General features: G+C 37.5%; 1 protein-coding gene across 5 annotated transcripts in view; it reads right to left on the bottom strand.

The window, feature by feature from the left end:
- meis1 (Meis homeobox 1) overlaps positions 1 to 12,791 on the bottom strand; it is a 172,489-nt gene that overhangs the window by 7,512 nt on the left and 152,186 nt on the right. The gene's annotated exons all lie outside the window — the stretch shown is intronic.

Genomic DNA, 12,791 nt, shown 5'->3' on the forward strand with positions numbered 1-12,791 from the left:
TCCCTTTAGAAGCTGGTCTGTAGATTCAACCGTTACAACAATCTGTAACCTCTGGTGACCTTTGAAAATACAAGCTTCGAGTTGATTTATGTCATTCTCCTTTTATCACAACTGGACACTTCCATTTCATCTTTTCATGGGGGAATCCGCCAAGTTTTAAGGAAACAATGCGAGTATCATCCCTTTTCATTCTAATAAGACAAAGGAAAAATTGCTAAGAAAGCGTTACTAACCCAGAAAGCGTCTGATTCTTCTTATCTCCCACATCTAATACAATTAGTGACATTTCCCTAGCAAATCCTGTATTCTTTTTTCTTTACAGTTGTTTTATTAATCAAAACTTTCTCTGCTTCTTGAAAACAATTCTGTTTTAATGTCTACTATTAAGATAATGAACTGTGATGGCAGCTCACCATCAAATGAGAACACGTCTGGAGTTTTATCACACTGCTCCAAACGTCAAAGCAATGCACTTCTGTGGCACTTTCCCTCTCTTTCTCCTTTTTATGCAAAGCCTTAGGTCAAGGTGAGGTTATAGCTGTACAGCAATGGGATTTATATAATATGGTTTTCCCTTGCTAGGCCTGGACATTTACAGCAAACATCTTGTTAAATTATAATTGCATTGCTGCTGAATAGCATGGAATGTCCTGGTTTAGATAAAAAGTAGGCAATCTGGCACCAAAACTTACAATTCTGAATAATATTTAGCTAAACCTGATTAGTTTTAGAATTATCATTGCAAATGTAATAATTGCTTAATACTATACAAAATATAGCTAATAAGGGCTAAATGTTACTTCATAATGTGAATGATAAATCTTAAATCAAAGGACAACGCATAGCACATACATTTTGTTCATTTCAACATATGCCGTTGCTCTTCAACCTTTCAGAAAAAGTGTCATGACAGTTGGGAAGCAGTACCAATGGCATACTGTTATTTGTTCTGTGACTCAAATCTGGAAACCGCTTCTACTGCAACAAGCAAAGGGACAGCAGGGAGGGAAATACTTACCACTTCAAAATGGGCATAGTAATTTTTCTGTTGTTGGTTATCTCATGTCTAATTAAAAGGCACTGACCTCTGTTTAGGTCTTTTATCCCAGCTATACTGGCTGAGAAGAAATATCCCTCCATGGCACTCCCAACCCACAAGCCAGCCATTGCCCTCTAGCAATAGGTTTTAAAAGTAAGGTCTGTATTTCAAGTGTCTGCTTCCAAATACAACACTGAATGCTGGCCTTGTGTTTGAGAAATATCTTCAAATGCAATCCCTTCCACACATTTATAATGATTGTGGCTCTAGCAATTCTAAATAACTTTTAAAATGGAGCAATCATCTCATTGGAACACACATATATACACACAATAGAATTTATCAAGCAAGTAGCTTTTTTAATACAGTAGAGTCTCACTTATCCAACATAAACGGGCCTGCAGAATGTTGGATAAGCGAATATGTTGGATAATAAGGAGGGATTAAGGAAAAGCCTATTAAACATCAAATTAGGTTATGATTTTACAAATTAAGCACCAAAACATCATGTTATAAAACAATTTTGACAAAAAAGTAGTTCAATACTCAGTAATGCTATGTAGTAATTACTGTATTTACAAATTTAGCACCAAAATATCACGATATATTGAAAACATTGACTACAGAGATGCGTTGGATAATCCAGAACGTTGGATAAGTGAGTGTTTGATAAATTAGACTCTACCGTATTTGCAAATGTGGCCATTGTTGCCAGTACCCCATCCATTATTGTTCAGCGTTACAATGTAAGGTAGAAAATATGAGAAGAGCCTCTGCCTTGTTCAAATTCAATAAAGTGCTTCTGGCACTTTAGTAATCTTAAAAGGAAACATAAAAAGTATGTTTTCTTTCCTATGTCTCATAGCACACAGATAAAAATATACCTAGCCCAGTGAACTTACAGAAAAACAATGTATACATATACATTTCAGAGATCAGTGCTGTAAACATTTTGCATGCATTTACATCAGGTTGTGGTTTGTTTTTATATTTACTGCAAACATTATTTCTTAAAAGTATGTAATGTTAAAACTGTTTTGTAATTAGGTTGCACAAAGCATGACTGTCAGAGCTGTGAGCAAAAGGGTATAGTAATTCTCCCCCATCATTATAAAAAACCATGTGAAATGGGCAATTAAAAAATTCTACCTTTCTCTCCATTAGTTGTCTGACACCATAACCAATTAGAAAATGCATTCAGAAAGCAGCTTTCACGGAGCATCTCAAAAGGAAAGGACAAAGATACAAGCTTTCCTTTTTGTAGACCTCCACAGTGATCTTTGATTTTTGCAGATATATATTACATTTACCTTTCCAAGGTATTTTGATCAATTTAATTACAGTAATCCAGGACAATAGCTAATATACTTGTGTTCCAATTCTGTTGTAGAAACCCCATTTTTTCAGAGGCAGCTTTAACAGAACCATGAACATTTTTGGGACACTCTTTTTCTCACAAGTGATTGGTGCTTTCAGAAACCCATGAAGACACTATCACCTGTTAGAAAGACAAAAAGACACATACACAATGTCAACCAAACAAAGAGCATGGCTTTTTCAACAACTGGTGTTACTATGTGCCTGACCTGTGGAGAGTCATCACTGCCATGTCATCATCTTGGTTAGGTCATGTGGGACTGTTTATTTATATATACAAAAGGCAAGAGGATTTGTGACAATGACCCCTTTGTATCCTTCAATTCCAAAAATCTATGACTCTTGGCACAGCCACATTAAGAGCAGCTAAAACTGTGTTAACCAACAATGGCCGTGATGATGATTGGTAGTAGTGGTGGCAAATAGCTTGGGCAGGGGCTACAAATGTCTGTGATTGGTAACCAGTGTTTTCAATTGGTAACCACAGGGAACAAAAGCAACACTGTTGCTGCAAAGTGAGACAAAAGAGTGGTGACAAACAGGTATGATGATAGGATGGACTTCCATAGTTATACTAAGACCAGGTAGCTGACACAGGCATTTAAATGCCTTGCAAACCTCCCAAACAGCACATCTCCAAGCCTACTCCTTTCACTGTCATGAGGGGGTCATTTGGCAAGTGAGAGAATTGAGTTTAGACTGGGTGATACTAATAGTGTGCTGACTATAAGAAGGATGCCTACACACCTTTATAGATTGGGAGGGGTACCATGGCCAAAAGATGCTCTCAACTGGGTGCAAACACTGCATAGTACACATTTGGATTAACTGTTGTAAGAAAATTTCAACATAATTTTTCAAAGACTTCCAACTCAGAGTAGTTCACATGAAAGGATGACCAACAACCAGTTACCAATGCGTGCAATATAATGTGGGAGCCATTCATTCATTTAAACTATCATTCCTCCATGAATATGATAATGATGACTAATAATTTCTTAAGAGAGGTTTCAGTGGCAGTCATTTAAGACTGGCCAACGTTCCTCCTCTATCATTGAAGAGTTTATTACAGGACAATTTAGAAGGTTTAATCAAGAAAAATTAAAACATTCAAAACAAACAAGACTTATCTTCATGCCCCCCTTCTACTGATTAAAATCAACACAAACAAGACATTTCCCTTAAAATAATTTCAGGTTTATAGTCTGAAGCGATGAACATTGCTTTTTAACAGATTTTGTTCTCACAAACACTTTATATCTTTGTGCTTTTCATATGTAGTTTGCATTTAGCAGCTTTTCAGAAAAACAGTCAGTGTGTTTGGGTGCTTAGGGGTGATTTCAGAGGAAAGAACATTTTCCTTCTGGGCAAAGTAATAAAATGACATTCTTGCTCCTCCCCCTAGAAGTCAACTTGAGGTCAGCTCCCAATCCTTGTATCTGTTTAAATAAACTGGACCAGCTGTTTGTTTCTGAAATACCCTTTAACCTTCTGTTCCATCCTCCCTGCCTTTGTAACAGAATACTTTACTTTGCATCATAGTAAATGCCAAGCTCCTGTGCATTAAAACACAACAGTGATAGGGTTTCGTCTTCGTCCTTTACAACTCAAAATATCTTATTACATTAAACCAGTATTTTTGCTTTGAAGAAAACCCAATCCAAAAATCAATATATTTATAATGCCCTTTTAAAATGAAATTATTTTGGGGGGAAATCCTTGAAAAAATCAGCACACCTTTTTAAAGCAAAACACAACATCTCAAATAAGATCTCATGCTGAAGTCCCCCAAAATATCCCCCCCCCCAGATAATCTGGTGTCTTCCCAGTTTTGTTGGACTACAAAGCACCATACTCCTACATTTAGAGTACATGAGGTTGAGGGAATTGCTATACACACCTACCTAGGAGTAAGCCCTCCTAGATTCAATTCAGCATACTTCTAAGTAGACATACAATAGAACAAATGCACTGAAAGTCTTTGAAAACTAATTATATAATCAAAAAAACTGAGTGCAACAGAAATGACCTGCCTTATCTCAAAGTCTTAGGGTGGTTTTCAATCTTCACATTTTATGCCATCCCCAGTAACCTAAATGCAGAAAGTCTCAGAGTTTCATCTAACTTACATATGACTCCCAGTTACAAACAGGGACGAAACAACATGAAATCTACTGCAAGGAAGGAAAATTCACTTCTGTAAGAATTAACTTGGGGAAAAGATGTCTCCACCGAAGCTTTCTCACCAATCCTTGAAAAGCCAAACTTTTCAAAATCCAAATATCTTCGGGACAGAAAGTGAAGTGAAATATTCTGAAAAGTGATACAGACAGCAAAACAAACATTACAGGGGTAATAACCCTTCCCTAGGCTATCCAAAAATAAATAAATTTGGCTGCACCTGTTCTGACTTACAAATTTAACTTAAGAACAAACCTACAGAACCTTTCATGTTTGTAACCTGGGGACTACCCGTAAAATCAATGAGCATTTAGTAAGCCTCATCACTACTTTTCACTAAATCGGTCCTAAACCTAGAAATAAGTCTCTGTTGGCTGCCTAATAAAACAAAAGTTTCAGTTACCTTAACGGTTTGTTTCAGTATCTTTAAATCTCCATAGAGTTCAAACTATCCCAGCTTAGAAAATCTGATTTTATACATATATGCAAGAAGCACTTCTTTGTAGGAACTATGTGAAACCCATAGTAGCAAATTATTTGTGTTACCATTATAGTTATACAGCTGTTATAGTACATTTATCTTTATACATTCTGCTAAAAAGCCTTCAACTGCAACAATTAGATTCAGCAGCAAGTTAGATGGATCATATTATTGGGGAAAATCGTCAAAAATTTGTGGCATTCTGACAATCACAGCCAATTGCTTCTGGGGTCGAAGTGTTGGGAATCAAAACTGCCAGGAATGAAAAATAAGAATATTTGCTTCACTGACAATAATCACAAGTCTTCAAGAACCAAGAATTAGTTTTAAAAGCAGAACTCATCTCTCTACTAAGAACTCATCTGCTGGTCTCTATCAGTATACATACTGTTAACAGTTATTTCTTCCATATTCCTCCCTCCTCTGCCTCCTCTAGTGCTCCCAGGTCTGGCTCCCTTCCTCCAACCGGGGTCCCTCTATTGTGAAAAGACGCTGTCTCTGGTCACATGGATAAGATTCAGATCAAGACGCAGTGATGCAGCAACCTGCCTTTGAACTTTGACCTTCAGCTCCACTGTGATGTACAAGTTTTGTTTCCTCTAAATGAGAGGCAGCGTAACTAGGGAAGACAAAGGAGAACCCTACCATTCTCTCTGCCTGGAAATGGTTGAAATGTTACCAGCTAGAAAGAGAATATTTTCCTCAGGTCACAACGCCACTTGGAAAAACGCAATTTAGTAAGTCTCATAGTGTGGCTACGGCGACAGTTTTTACACCGATCTGCCCTTTTCCATTTTGCCGTATTCTTCCCCATCTCTTCTGCGCTTTCGCTTTCTGTGGCCATTTGCATTGCTGGCTGAAGTGAAAAATCACCCCTCTCTTGCAATTCTCTTCTGAAGCAAAGTCATTCACACTTCAGTCAGCTGGATAAAACAAAGCCCTCCCTTGCTATCAGTCCTCTGCTAAAGGCACCTATGTTTGAGAATATTTGACCTGCCACTCCTAACGTACACACAGGTTCAAATAAGACTTTGTGCAAAATAATATTCTGAGCCTTCAAAACTTTATTTACAAATTCAACCCCCTTTCTTTTTGAAAATATTTCCACAATGCCCTACATTCCGGACCTCATGGCGTTTGCTGGAAATTTCACACCAACGGCTGAAGTGGGGATGGTGGCCAGCATTGCAGTCACTTGGAAACCTTTTAAAACTGTAGCTATTTCAGATTTTTGCAGAAACTAAGAAATCTAAATTAAGCAGAAATTACCTTTATCATTACAGGCAGTCCCTAAGCTATGAACAGAATAGGGTCTGTAGGTTTGTTCTTAAGTTACATTTGCATATCAGTCAAAACAGATACATTTTGTAAGTGTAAAGTGTAATTTCAGCCATTCATTCATTCATTCAGATAGATAGATAGAGTATAGGGAAGGGTTAACACTCCTGTGGTATTTATTTTGCTGCCTCTTCAGAAGATTTCACCTCACCTTCTGTTCCTGTGATAATTGGATTTTGTAAAATTTGGCTTGTTGTGATAACAAGGATTTTTTATAAAGCTTTAGTCGAGACACCCTTTCGCCATGATAATAACTCTTTCAAGAGTGAATTTCAATTCTGAGGGGTAGATTTCTCTCACTTCCTGTTGACCCACCCCTGTTCTCAACTATCACTCTTTTATAAGTCAGATGTTTGTAACTTTGGGACTGCCTCTACACTGAATCTTTTTAATAGTGGATAGGAATGTGTTAACTGTCACCATGTTTGCTTTTACAGCTTCAGAAAACATTATTCCTAGGCCTGCAATTATTCTAGTCAAACTTCGAGATTCAATAACTTTAGAGCAACATTTTCTTCTACTTTACAGGAATAAGAAATATATAACAACTGTAGGCATACACTTTTTATTTATTACCAACAATGTTATGCAACAACTAGCTGTGCCCGGCCACGCGTTGCTGTGGCAAAGTGGTGGTGCTATTGGTTAAAAGTTGTTGTGGATTTTTTATTTGACGATATTTGTATTTTTTAAATTAATTTTATTGTAACTTATCTTTTTTATTTATTATATTTTACTAGCTGTGCCTGGCCACGCGTTGCTGTGGGGAAGTATGGTGGTATGGGAAATAAAGTATTGAGGAATTGGTGGTAGTTAAGGTAAAGGGTAAAGGTTTTCCCCTGATATTAAGTCCATTATAAATGGGTTATATAGCTGTGTGGAAGGGCCTTGAGTCTACACTGCCATATAATCCAGTTAAAATCAGATAATCTATATTTTATAGGCAGTGTGGAAGGGACCTGAGGCCTAACTCTGCCTGTCCCCTGGGCTGAGTGGGTTGCTAGGAGACCAAGTGGGCGGAGCTTAGCGTTCCAATTGCTTGTCCTAAAAAGAGCTTACTCACTGACTAAAGCAATAGAATTTACCTAAATCTTGATTTATATATTCAGGATTGATTCCATGGGTCTACTTTTCCCCCGAAGCTGATGCTGGTTTTAGGCCTTAATATACCCCAAAGAAAGTGAATGCAAAATTCAACCTTATGGGATCATGCTTAACAGTTTTTTTTTCCCAAGTCTGTAGAAATAAAGTCATTTCAGAACTGAAAATGCACTACATCATTTAGCAACAATAGGAAGCAGGATGGGAGGAAACTCTATTCCCTTCTTACTCCCCATTCAGAAACACAATGCTGGAATTCACTCAAATCAGGGTAAGTTCATTAATCAAACATAAGTGCAACTCCCCAAAATTCTGTTCTCTGGCACACGCTACACACAGACAGTTGGTAAAGGTTATATAAGAATGGTAAGCTTAAATGATACATTAAGTTTTATGCAAAACTTGTGATGGAAAGCCACTCGTTAATTTGATGTAAGATGCTAATTAAAAGCAATTTACAGCTTTGCCATTTAGTTTTAAAAAATAGCTCCTCACTTTATAAACATTACTATGTGACCCTACAAAGGTGTTAATGTTGTGCATTCAAGAAAAGTTTCCTTCAAGCTGGGGAACTTTGTTTATATGCTCCCACACGCACAGCTTGATAATGTACCAAGCATATCAAGTGCAGAGATAGAAGGGATGAAGATGAGATCAGGTATGTACACCCAGTATATGTATGCCTGGAGAATCTGAGCTTTAGGAGTCAGAAATGTAAGAGACATCTTTTGTGACTGTCCTCCTTGATCTCCTTTTGAACACTTCAGAAAACTTTCTCATCCCATATTTCCCTTTCCCCTCCACACTCACCCAAATACATCACTCTGGCACTCTGGAGAATTGTGGAAGGGGGTCAAGGACAAGGATTTTTTGCACCAGGCTGTGGGGAAAATACTCATATACTCATTTGTCATTTTATATGCATTGTTAGCTGCTACTCTCACTACACACAAACCTCACTCAGTACAAGAATGCAGTCCATATGCTGTCTGACTTACAAACAACTCATAGTTAAGAACATGGGTGAGACAATAGAAAGTGAGAGAAATCCATCCCTCAGAAGGGAAATTCACTCCTGAAAGAGTTATCATGGGGAAAAGGTGTCTCCACTGAAGCTTTATCAGCAATTCTTGTTTCCAAAAGTTCAATTTTTCAAAATCTAATTATCACAGGAACAGAAAGTGAGGTGAAATCTTCTGAACAGGGGCACAGACAGCAAAACAAATCCCACAGGGGTGTTATGTGTGTGTGTGTGGCTGGATTTACACATACAAAGTACCTGTTCCAACTTACATACAAATTCAACATAAGAACAAATCTACAGAACCTATCTTGATAATAGCTTGGGGATTGCTTGTATATACAATCTAACAATAACCCTTTCGCTATGAAGTTTAACAATGAATAGATACTTCCAAAGTTAAAGAAGTAGAACTCATTTATCAAAGAAAAAAAGAAAAAAAATCCTTAACATCATTATCTGGTAAAACAAAAGAAATGGAAGAAATCTGTCCTAAGTGGAAAACCTTAAATCGAGATGTGCCATCAGACGTTGGTCCATGTTTTCTACTTCCAGACAAACAGAAATACAGCTGTCAACACGCAACTTTAACAAAGGTTAAACGATGAAATGATAGTAAGAGGCCGCATAACAAAATACACCTACAGGCTAAAAAAACTGATCACATAATCACTAATAAGGTTTAAATAAAAGATAAAATGATTCTACAAATCCTACAACAAATGCATCTATAGGCTAAATGTTATTATTAGTAGGATTTATCTACTGAGAGAAAAATAGTTTATCACAACAACACAATTAAGCACAGATAATAATGAACTTTGGTTCCTGTTGCTAAGTTAATTTGATGTCTGCTCAGATATTTGTTCCAACAGAGGTGGACTAAAAGTACACAGAAGGAGGCAGGAACATACATGGAGACTCACCTATAAACTTACATACATTAAATCGCAAATCCCTGCAAAAGGTTTTAAATTATCTTCCAAAGGACAGTCTTAGAAACTCTTTCTAGAATTCTGTGAGGAACTTGAAGAACTGAAGAGGCAAGGCGTGTGTGCACCTTTCTGCCTCTTCCAAACTTTTACTCTGAACATCTAAACTTGGCTCCAGTGATAGCATGCAGTGTAGAAAACTTGATGGAAATTGATGTTTGCCACAATTCTCTACTCAGTCTTAATGATTCCTACTTGTGGGCTATAATTTGAGATGACACAAAAATCACAGACAATTGTACAAGCCATGTCCCTGGATAGCAGTGCCAGGAATGTCACTGCATTTAGCCACAGTGTGCATCTCTGAGGAATCAATATTGCCACCTTTCTTTGATCAATTAACTAGCATATATACTAGGCATTTTTGTGTCTTGGAGGGGCTGTTGCCCCCCTGTTTCCAGTCCTTTCTTTTTCCCTCCCCTCATATCTTTCCCCCTTTCCTTTCTCTTCTTTCCTTCTCTTTTTCTTTCTCTCCCCACTCCTTCTCCCCTTCTCCTTTTCTCCTTCCTTCCTTCTCCAGGTCTGAGAGGGCCCACCTCATAACATCTCGATGACAACTTGGCTTTCTTTGTCTTCCCTTCCCCTCATAAATGTTACCTTTCTTTCCCAGTAACATCACAGAAGGCCACTTCACCTAGCAACAGCCTTTGTGGTATAAACAGACAAGATACACAGGCATACTTTGATAGATAGATAGATAGATAGATAGATTTATTCATTACTCAGTTCCTGATGCAGATTATAACATCAAAACTACAAAATTCACAAATTTGAAAAGCAATAACTAATTTTAAAAATAGCTTCCCAATATATTGTGGTATACATACAATGTAATCCCACCAAAATGTCCACAAAACAATCCAACAAGAAGAGAATCCATCCTCAAGGCTTGGATTAATACCAGGGTGATTTACAAATAAACACCTCCCTATACTTTCCTCTTTTACTATAATAAAATTGCAAATTGCTGCTCCCCTCAATTTCTAGACATTAAATTCAAGTATTGTATACAGCTGGAATTTTGTTTTCTGTGAACAGCTGTGAAACAAATAACACTTTTGTACACATTCAGTATTTCATGGTTGATCTGAAAATTCTGAACTGTAGAGTTGATTCTACATGTGTGTATAAAGGCACGCACAAGCACATTTTGTTTACTTACAGACAATAGTATGCATTGGTATATCAGAGGATTTTTCATTTACTCTTTTCCTGTAATGTTTGTTTTAAAAAAAACCCTGTATTAATCCATATTTCAGATCCAGGGTTGAGGTTAAGAGTGAGTGGCATGGCCTCAAAGTCAATGGTAAGTTTATGTTAGGGGTAAACTTTGAATAATCCATTCAGCTACAGCATCTCTTTTCTAAATGGTCTGTGCAGGTGCAGGTCTTATTAGAATGTTTTTTTCTTGCTAGTCAATCAAATGCAAAATTCAGTCAAGATACAACATGGGCTGTCTTCATTAAACACCTTCATGGCCCCTTGCATTACACAAATCAGCTCAACTCACAGGGATACAATACAACTGTAAAAAGTTAAAACACCACTCTGCCTTGTTCCTCAACAGGGTTCTAGCAAGGCATTCTCTCCTGCTGTTTCAATATGAAAGAAATCCCTAACTTGCAAAGATATTTAGCTGGACAAAAGATGAGAGTAGGATACTGAAGGGCAGGTGGCAATGGATCTGAGCTGAAATGCAGAGATAGCAAGAGAGTGTGCCAATGACCCTTTACTGCTGCAAGTACTTCTCTGCAAACTGTCACCCAAGAAAACTCTTCCAGCAGTGAACAGCCTAGTGATGTCAGGCTGTCTCTGCCCAAAGGCTAAACTATATCCTGCAATCACAAGCCCGCGACCTACTTTGCGGACAAAACAATTTGTATCATGTCTCAGCTCAACATGATGAATGCTAGTTTGTATAATCAGTCTTACACTGCTGAATGCTCAGTCTTCTGTGTTTATCTGGATACATATCATTAACTATAGTTATTTGTTTGTTTCTTTATATTCCACCTTTCTCCCTCCATGGGTCCCAAGGCAGTTAAAAATATAGTTCACACTACTAATGAGCAAAAATGTTGCATTGCAGAGGTTAAAAATCAATTAAACAACAGTACTATTAAAAGCAGCTTGTTGAAAATAATATAAGTACATTCAGAACAAAATTGAAACATACAAGACAAGTCACACAGCACACCACTTTCAACACTATCATATGATGGAAAAGCAGTCAAGGCTTCACTGGAATCAAGAAGTCCCAGTTTGCCACTGGAAAGAGAGGAAAGGATTCTACGGATTGGGAGCAGCCAGAAGGAAGGCTCTTTCCCAAAATGCCTGCAATGTTGGAGCCAAGAGAAAGCCCATCCCTGAAGATCTTCAAACTCAGGCCAGTGTGTACAGGGAGAGATACTATTTTAGACAGTCTGGATCCAAGCCACATGTAGTCATAACCAACACTTTGAATTCTACCTAGAAATGGACCTTACCAAGTGAAGCTTTTTCAACAGGGGAGGTATATGCACTCTATAACACTAGCCTTGTGGTAGCATTTAATATTGCCCCTGGTGTACATCTGGAAGGGTGCAAGTGATAGGACTGATGATGCCCATCATTACTCATGTAACCGACTCTGATGTAAGAGAGGAGCCTGCTGAGAGAAAGCAGATTTATCTGAATAGGCAGAGTAGAAAACAATTCAAAATATCTTGGACCTTTAGCTTCTATCAGGAAAACATAGGCTCCATCTATACTGCTGTATAATGCAGCTTTAAACTGCATTATATGGTCTGTGTAGACTCATATAATGCAGTTCAGTGCAGTTAAACTGCATTATATGAGTCTACATTGACCATATAATGTAGTTTTAAAGTGCATTGTATAGCAGTGTAGATGGGGCCAAAAGTTAAATCAGGCTGCTAAAATTACGCAAAGAATCCCAATCAGAATGAAAAGGGAGAGATTTGAGACCCATTTAGTTTGAAACATAGTGCTCTGTGTATGCCCTGCTTGAGCCAATCTAGAAGTATTACTGAGGTCATCACCTGTACCATATGTTACCATAATAGTGAACAGATTAGAAGATTTACAGTTCCCTCAAAAACCTGCATATACGTACATACAGAAGACCAAAATACTGGCCTCTTATATTTCTCTTTTTTTATATAGTAACAGTAAAGAATAATGTTGGTAGTCGCTCTCATATTCCAGACAAGAGCATATTTTACCTTACTGTTATATATTCTTAGCTTTTCAGAAAAAAAC

The sequence above is a fragment of the Anolis carolinensis genome, chromosome 1 (genome assembly GCF_035594765.1).
Source record: "Anolis carolinensis isolate JA03-04 chromosome 1, rAnoCar3.1.pri, whole genome shotgun sequence".
Taxonomy (NCBI): Eukaryota; Metazoa; Chordata; class Lepidosauria; order Squamata; family Dactyloidae; genus Anolis; species Anolis carolinensis.